General features: G+C 31.5%; 1 long non-coding RNA gene across 1 annotated transcript in view; it reads right to left on the bottom strand.

The window, feature by feature from the left end:
• Positions 5,320-9,082, bottom strand: part of LOC107622782 — a 10,352-nt gene continuing 6,589 nt past the window's right edge. The window contains exon 3 of the long non-coding RNA XR_001616266.2: positions 5,320-5,330. This is a non-coding gene — a long non-coding RNA (uncharacterized LOC107622782). The remainder of the gene's footprint in view (positions 5,331-9,082) is intronic.

Below are 9,082 nucleotides of genomic sequence, written 5' to 3'. Positions count from 1 at the left end.
GCCAAAGAGTGTAGAAAATGTGGTTGGAGGCAATGGCTTGGTCAGTTTGTCAGTGACCTGTTCCATGGTAGAGATAGGAAGAAGATGGATGAGAACTTTTTGAAACTTATCACGTACAATGACTATCGCAGTAGGTGCTAATGGGCTTGGTGAGAGGCATCCCAAATCCTTCAAAACGAAACTAAGCCAAATAGTCTCCTTAGTAGCATCGGTTAGCGCCCGATATTTAGCTTCAGCTGAACTACAAGCAACAATTACTTGCTTCTTATTATTCCATGTGACCAAAGGAATGCCTATATATAAGCAATAAGCTGAAACGGATCTTCTCGAATCAGGACATGAGCCCAATCGAATTCAGTAAACCTAGTGACACAGAAATTAGAGGAAGCCAAGAACAAGATGCCAATGGTTAGTGAGGTTTGATGTATCTGAGGATTCTATGGACAGCATTGAGGTGAGTAGTTGGGTGATCAAGATATTGACTCAATTTTTCAATGACAAAGCCGATGTCAGGATGAGTGTTGGCCAAGTAGAACAGTTTACCAACTAACTTTCTATACTTTGTAGAATCTGGTAGAGGAGTGCCTTTATTTTTCTTGAGTTTGTTGTTGTAATTTATGGGGGTAGAGGCAGGTTTACAATTCTCAAAACTAGCATCCTTTAAGATATCCATAGCATACTTTTTTTTATTAAGAAGAATGTTCTTTTTTTACCGTGCAACCACCATTCCAATAAAAAATTTCAAATCTCCAATATCCTTGATCTTGAATCTATTATCCAAGATGTTTTGATAGCATTAATTTTCCCCAAATCATTTATAGGTAATACCAAATCATCAACATAAATCGACAATGCAGTGAATCCAAATTTAATTTGTTTAGTGAACAAACTATGATCAGCCTTTGATTGGACGAAACCCAACACAACCAAGACAGATTTCAATCTTGTATTCTATTGCTGAGTTACTTGTTTTAGGTTGTAAAGCAACTTCTCAAACTTGTACACTTGGCCAAGTTTGACATCCAATCCTTGAGGTGGTTTCACATACACCTCCTCATCCAAATTCCCATGCAAAAAGGTGGTATTGACATCAATTTGATTGAGGAACCATCCTTTTGTCATGGCTAAGGCCAAAACTACTCTCAAGCTGCCCAACTTCATCACATGGCTGAATGTGTCTTGATAATCAATCCCAGGGACTTGGGTGAATCCCTTCGCCACCAATCGCACCTCATATTATTTAATGCTGCCATCAGGGTTGTATTTTAATTTAAAAACCCATTTGTTGCTTATTGCCTTCTTGCCAGATGGAAGGAAAGTGAGCCTCCAAGTTTAACTTGTTTAAGAGCTTGGAGTTCATTTTTAATAGCGTCAACCCAATAAGATTGAGTAATTATTTCATTGTAGTGCTTGGGTTCAATATTAGAAGAAATAGCTAGGGAATATGCAGTATGTGATGCAAAGAATTTTTCATTCAACAAATAATTTGATAAAAGATACTTTTCAAATTTCTTGAGTGGGAGCTGATTGGTGGTGGCATTTAGACATTGATAGTCTTGTAGATGTGATGGTGCTCTGCGAATTCTTGTTGATTTTCTTAACACAGGCTGTTGTGGTGCATTTTGAGGTACAAGTATGTGATTTTGTTGGGGAGTGTGTATTTGAATAGTTGATGGATAGTGAATTGGTGGTGTATGTGCCAAATTAAAGTTTTGTAGTACATCATTAGCATTGTTTGATATCTCAATGTGTGAGTTAGATGCATGAGATGCTTGATGATTTATTATGATGTGTGAGGTTGAAAAGCGATATTATATGCAAAAGGATTTGTTTTGACTTGAATAGAATGTAAAGTGGGGTTACTTTGGTTAGAGTGTGTGCTTAAGTATGGCAAATGATCTTCATAAAAGGATACATTTCTTGAAGTAAATATTTCTCTAGTTTAAGATCAATTAGGAGATATCCCTTGGTGTATTTTCTGAAGCCTAAAATTGCACACCTTCTAGATCTTGGATCCAATTTCTTTCGGTTTACTTGGAGTGTACTAGCATATGATAGACACCTAAAAATTCTTAAATGAGATATATCAGGTAAAGAGTTGTATAAAGCTTGATAAGATGATACATTATTTAAAAAATTTGATGGTAATCTATTCATGATGTGAACGGAATATGAAACTGCATATTACCAAAAGTATTTGGGAACATTCGAATGGACAAGAATTGCTCTAGCTATTTTAAGAATATATTGATGTTTTCTCTCAACAATACCATTTTTTTAGGAGTTTCAACACATGATCATTGGTGCAATATACTAATTTCATTGAAAAAAGAATGCATCATAAATTCAGTTCCATTATCTGACCTTATATACCTTATTTTGCTGCCATGTTGTATTTTAACGAAATTTACAAAAAAAAAATTGATGAGATCAGCAACTTCAAATTCACTGCTCCTATGCCTCAATTCGAGTTTGAAATTCTTTGTCTAAGTTGAGGGAGCATACTATGCTTCTTGTAACACATATCAACTGTGTGACCTCATTTACCATAGTATTCATACTGCATTTTGCCTCTTCCTGTTTGCCCTCTTCCAGAGCCTTAGAATTTACCTCCTCTACCTCTTCCTCTCCCTTTGCCTTGTGAGGCCTCGGTAGTAGTGAAGGAATTGGTAGAGTGTGCGAGAATCTTGGGATCTGAGATATCATCCATGGTCTGGCTTTGCCTCTCTTGTCTATTCATCATTGAGAACACAACTTTTAACTTTGGTAGTAGTTCCATTAACATAATCTGAGCTATAACATTTATAAATTGCTCACTGAGTCCTGTTAAGAATCTAGTTACATGATCTTCCATTCTATTCCTATATTTTTCACATTTTTCCTAATCCACAACTGCATACAGATTCATAATCACAGGATAGAATTGACCTGAAATCATCAAATTCTTTCTAAATGGCTTCAACTTTGTGAATTATTGTATCACATTTGTTTCTTCCTGTCTTGTTGCGTATAACTCCTTCTGCGGTTCTGCAATTCGAAACTTATGAGTCTATGAGTCTATGACCCTGATGGTACCTGTGTTTCAGATTCTCCCATAGCTCATATGCAATCTTGCTCCATGTCACACTTCGGGTGATTTCAGAATTCAATGAAAGATTAATCCAAGTTAAAACATATGTATTACATCTATCCCACGATTCAAACAAAGGATCACTTTTATCAGGTTTTTTAAGCTTTCATCAACAAATTTTAGCTTATTTTTGGATTTTAGGGCCAGCATCATCACATGTACATTGCTCCAAGTAATATAATATTTTTCATAAAAAATAGTAGAGATGAGGAGAATACCAATATTTTCATAAGGATGAAGGTAGAAGTGGCTCGATGGATCTTGGCTAGGGTTGCCGATATTCCTGTTGAGATGAGTTTGAATCGACGAGATCTGGTTCAAGATAGAATACCGCGATACCTTGAGGACTGAGACTGTGAAAGGAATTGACTTGGTTCACTCGAAATTGTTTTGGATTTGAGTTGGATCCATCACTAAGCTTCAAATTGTGCACTTGATGTGTGCTTTGATTCGAATTCTGAATTTTTCTGTCCTCGATCTTTGTTTTTTCTAATCTCTCCTCTCTTTGGATTCTATGCTCACTACACCATGTTAAATGTGCAAAGAGGGAGTGTGAGAACAGAACAAAAGTGAAGACAAAAAGAAAAAATGAGAGACTTCTTATTGGCTCAATGTACAAAAATGATGAATCTTTTCTTATACTATTACAACAATTAACTATATAAAGTGACCCATCTATTTATTAGAATAATTAGAAACTAACTAATTTCTATTTCACTTTCTACAACTAACTAATCAAAATTAGTGTTAGGCTATTCTAACTAACTTGTTAATAATACAACTAATAAACAACTAACTACTTGTTGAGCTTAATATTAGGTAACAGTTTCATAACAAATTTTTTAAGTAATTTATCTTAGAGAGCTACAAAATTCAACTAATAAAATAAAACCAACCTTCTAAAAGTTGGAAAAAGAGTTAAACTCAAATTAGTTCTTAAAGTTATCTAGTTCTAAAATTTTGATTTATTTAATTTAATCTCTTAATTTAATATTTATAATTTATGTTAGATTTTGATGTTGTTTCTGTCACGGAACCATCACAAGAAGAAAATGAAATATTTGTAACAAAAATTTTGTATCAAATTTAAAATTATTACAAAAAAATAATTGGTAATTGTTACAAAAGAATAATGTTTTGTAACAATATTACAAGTTGTTACAAAACATGATAATATTTTGTAACAACCTGTTTTTTTTTTATAAATTACATTAGTTTTTGTAACGAGATGGTGTTATGTTACAAAATATTATTATATTTTGTAACAAAAAAAAAATAGTTGCAAAAATTCGAAATATTTTGTAACAAAATATCTTTTTGTTTCAAAAACTCCAATTGTTTTGTAACAAAAAATTAATTTGGCACAAAATTCAATATTGTTTATAACAAGCTTATTTGTTTGTCACAAAATATAAGTATATTTTATAACAATTTTTTTTAAATGTTAAACACTTTAAGAATAAAAAAATTGTGTATATATTTTTTTCAAAATAATTTTATTTTGTTTCAAAAAATAAATTTTTTTACATACTGTTTGTATTCATTAATTTTTAAAAATGATAAATATTATTTAAAAAATTAATATATAATTTTTATTAATAATCAGATTTTTAAGATTAACAAAATGGATTTGAATTTTTAAAATTTTGAATTTTATTTTAGACATTATTTATTTCATAGATAGAAATAAAAGAGAATATATCTAAAACAGTTATTTAAAAATGAGATATCACACTTTCATAAATACTTTAAGTTTAAGACAATTAATAGTTATGTACAATTTTTATTATATAATTATTTTATACAAATTAAAATTAAAGTTTTGGTAATAGAAAAATAATAAAATGTCATATAATTTAATTTAGGCAATAGATATTTTAGGTTTAACCTGTGTTTTATAAAATGACTAAAATATTCATTTTATGATTCAAATTAAAATTAATTATTTGAACTCATTGATAAATTAATAAAACTGTGTTTCGAAATTAATTTTTACAGTATTATATTTGAACCCTAAATTGTCATTCTATTTCAAATATTTATACAATTATTATATTACTTGTATATATTTTACCTTAACTCTAGAATTACCAAATAAAATCCTATCAGAGAAGAAGAGGAATGAGAAGAGAGGGAATGGATGGTGCCGGGAAGGGTGCCACTGTCGCCGCCGCTGCCGTCGTGTGGGTGAGAGGGAGAGCTCGCGAACGGGGTTGCTGCCCAAAGCTGTCGTCACCATTGGAGCTGCACGAAGCCATCTCCATCGTCGTCGCCTAGAGTTGTCGCCATCGTGCTTCATCGCTGTCGTCGCTAGGGCTCATCACCATCGTCGTAGCCATCGTCGTCGCACGCAGAGGGGAGAGAGAAGGGAAGATCCGCAACTGGCCAAGAGAGAGGGGGAGTCGAAGGACGCGTTGGTGGGTGTTCTCCTCGCCGCCACCGTGGGAGCTCGCCACCACTCTGAAGATGAACTGAGGCAAGCACTCTTGCTCTTGGTTTCCGTTTTATTTTGCTTTTGGTTTTTGTTCTGTTCTTGCTTCTAGTTTTCGTTCTGATTATTAGGGTTTGCAATTCCGTCTCCTTTGAAGCTACTGTCGTTGTCGATTGCCACTAGAGAATGTGCCGCCAACCTTCTACTACCGAGAGCCAATGCTGGAGCTACCGTGATGAGTCTGAAACTGCTACTTTGATTCTGGGTTGTGATTGCTCTTAATTTCTATCCAATCTGAATCCTCTGTTTTGCTACAATCTCGGTCACTGCTGTGAAGACTATGCCTCTGCCGTTCCGGTTGCGTGGGAGTTGCCGCTGCTGCCATGAAACTAAAAGGGAAGGGAGTTGTTACGTTAAATTATGTGATTGCGACATCGAGGTAGGGGCTTTAACTTAAATGATTTTAATTTTAGAATCCCCATAAAGTTTATTGAATAACTGCAAATAGGTTTAATTATCATGAGTAATTAATTGATTATATAGATGTTGAATTATGACTGTGAAATGTGATTGGAGATGTTGAATTATGACTGTGAAATGTGATTGGAATTGTTGATTTAGTGTTATTGATTGATTATGTGGATTGTGAATTGTTTGACAAATAATTGTTGTGAATGCTAGATTTGATGGATTATATTAGTTGATTATTGTTGAATTGGTTATTAAATATATTGTAATGGTGGTGGAATTGGTTGGTGATTGTTTTGAGATTTAATTTTGAGAGGTACTGAAAGTTGAATCTTGAAATGCTAAACTTTTTGTTGAAAATCTGGTTTTTGAGATAAACGGCAATTTTAAAAAGCAGACTAGCAATTCGATAGTGATCGAAATAATATGACATTAAAAATTAAGTGAATTACAATGAGTATGGTTGCTAAGATTCATATTTAAAAGGTTTCGTATTAACTAGAGAATTAGTTATGATTTTTCAAAGTTAAATTATGAAATCTAATTTTCCACATTTCTTTTAAATGAAGTCAAAAACTTTGAAAAGTTATAACTAATTATGTGATGATCGGAATTGCATGAGACTAAGTCTGGATTAAACTTGAGAATATAGGAAACTGGACTGAAAATGTTGAGACATTTTCGTTAAATGTACAATTTATGGCGAATTTTTAAAGTTAGGTCGATAAATATGTCCCAGAGCAAAAAAGTTCAAACAGAGTAGCAACTTGTTTGTCTTTTTGTGACTCCTCCGAGCTGAGTTTTGGAGCGAAACCAATTTTTTTTTTTAAATTTGATTAACTTGGTTTATTGCTCTAAAATTTCATAATTTTAGGAGTTAAATATTGGGAGTTGTGAATTTTTTTAAATTGGTGATCAAAGCTGGAAAGAATCAGTTTTCAGCAAAGTTTGCATCAACTTTCAATGCTCGCAACTCTGTGAGTTACAACCAAAACTTGTTACTAAATAAGTTAGGAGTCTCCAAACTAAAATTTAGTTTAATTGAAGTTTTGTAATAAAAGTTATGTAAATTGAAAGATACTAACCTTAGTGATTTTTAAAACAGATTTTGATGTGCTTTTCTTTGTGTAATTGTGTATTAAATGATGTAAATATTTTATTATTTCATTTCTTTAATGTTATCTCTGTGAGTTTTATTATAGATTGCGTAATATAATGGCCTCACGAAGGTTGACAAGGGCTACCGCATCTAGTTCTACAACACCAGCCCCTGCTCCAGTCCCGGCATCCCTTGCTCCAGCCCCGGCATCCCCTGTCCCAGCCCCAGCATCCCCTAGTTTGAGTGAAAGTTCAATTGGAAGCTCAACAAGCCGTTGTGAACTCTTTCATAACGTGATTTGACAACGAAAGAAACTAGACAATTAAAGGTACTCCTAAAATTGCTTAAGGTTTTAATACATATTCCTAGATGATTCATATATTATTAGTATAGTTTAATTTGTATATGGATCTGTTTATCACATCTTACTTGTGTCATGGTTGAGAAATGACAAATATCTTATTATTTAGTTTGATAAATTTGGTTGTGTATTAGCGGAGAAATAAGTAGTGAATTGGTTGTTTTTGTTGGAACACAGACGGTGGAAATATCCAAGTTTTAGGGGAGGTTCTGCCTAAATTTTTCTAAACATTTTGGATAAAAGTTAATGGAAAAAATTATAATTAGTGTTATATCTTGTTTCTAATTTTTTGTTTCGGTCTTTCTTATTTACAGGAGTGCTAAAATGGTGACAACATGCTACCTTGAGGGCTCCATAATATTTTGATTCATAGAGACACTAATTTATGTTAGACTTTTAATTTTTGGTTGAACTTGTGCAAGAAATATAACTTGTAGAACTAATCAATGTACTCACTAATGTTATTTTGTTTTAAAACAATTTTAGTTAAATGAAACATGTTTGAATTATGTATGTTTTTACATATTATATAAATGTTGACTTGCTAAAAATAATTTGGTAAATTTGCATATAATTTGTATTAAAAAAATTATTACAAAATAATTATTTTGCTTTTGTAACTAAAGAAAAAAAATGTACTAAAAATACTTTGAACATCAAAATTTGTTATTACTTTTGTAACGACTTTTGGTTTTTTGTATCAGAAAAATTTGTTATAAAATATTATTTTAAATTGCGACAATTCCATTTTTTGTTACAAAAATTTTTTGTAACGGAATATATTGCAACGGTCCATTTTTTATTACAAAATCCTTTTGTTTCAAAATTCTGAATTTTTATAACAATTTTTTTTGTGTTACAAATATTTTTTTTAGTGTATTAATGGGGTACTGAGATAGAATGGCAGTTATCACACTGATAAACTTTCTAATAATTATCTAACGCAGTAATTAAATTTTTTTATCTCAATTTATTTTCTAAAAAGTCTTTAAATCTTTAAGTGAAATTAGGATTATAATATCAATTACTTCGTAAGGAGCAAATTAAGGTATATAAAAAAAAAAAAGTTCTAATTACGACTTCAAATAGTTATTAGAATATCTAGTGGAATAGCCATTAGTACATTTTAGAACACTATTAATGATTTTGTGACACAAAACAAGACTAAGGACTAATGTAAATCACTAATGCTAAATTTAAAAACTAGAGTAAATTGAAATATAGACATTTATAATATTAACTACATTTAAAAATCTGAAATTTAGACATTTAAAATCTGTGTTATGATTTAGTTATTGACTTTTTTTATTGTTTTTGTATTTATCTTTTTAATATCATAAATATGTAAACATTATAAAATATACTAATTGAGTTTCTTAATTTTGGTTTTTATTTTTATAGAGAGAGAAAGGGAGGGGTCAATGAATATAAACGAGTTGTGATGAGTCCATTAATACGTAAAACTAACATAGCTTTATTTTTATTATTTTACAATCTATAATGTACGGATACTAACACGATACATAACACAATACGACACAGAATATGCAAACGTAAGAATTTAAAATTTTTATGAGATATGGTAACGCGACA

The sequence above is a fragment of the Arachis ipaensis genome, chromosome B10, assembly GCF_000816755.2.
Source record: "Arachis ipaensis cultivar K30076 chromosome B10, Araip1.1, whole genome shotgun sequence".
Taxonomy (NCBI): domain Eukaryota; kingdom Viridiplantae; phylum Streptophyta; class Magnoliopsida; order Fabales; family Fabaceae; genus Arachis; species Arachis ipaensis.
The sequence above is the reverse complement of the archived record's forward strand: the minus strand, read 5'-3'. Positions and strand labels throughout refer to the sequence as shown.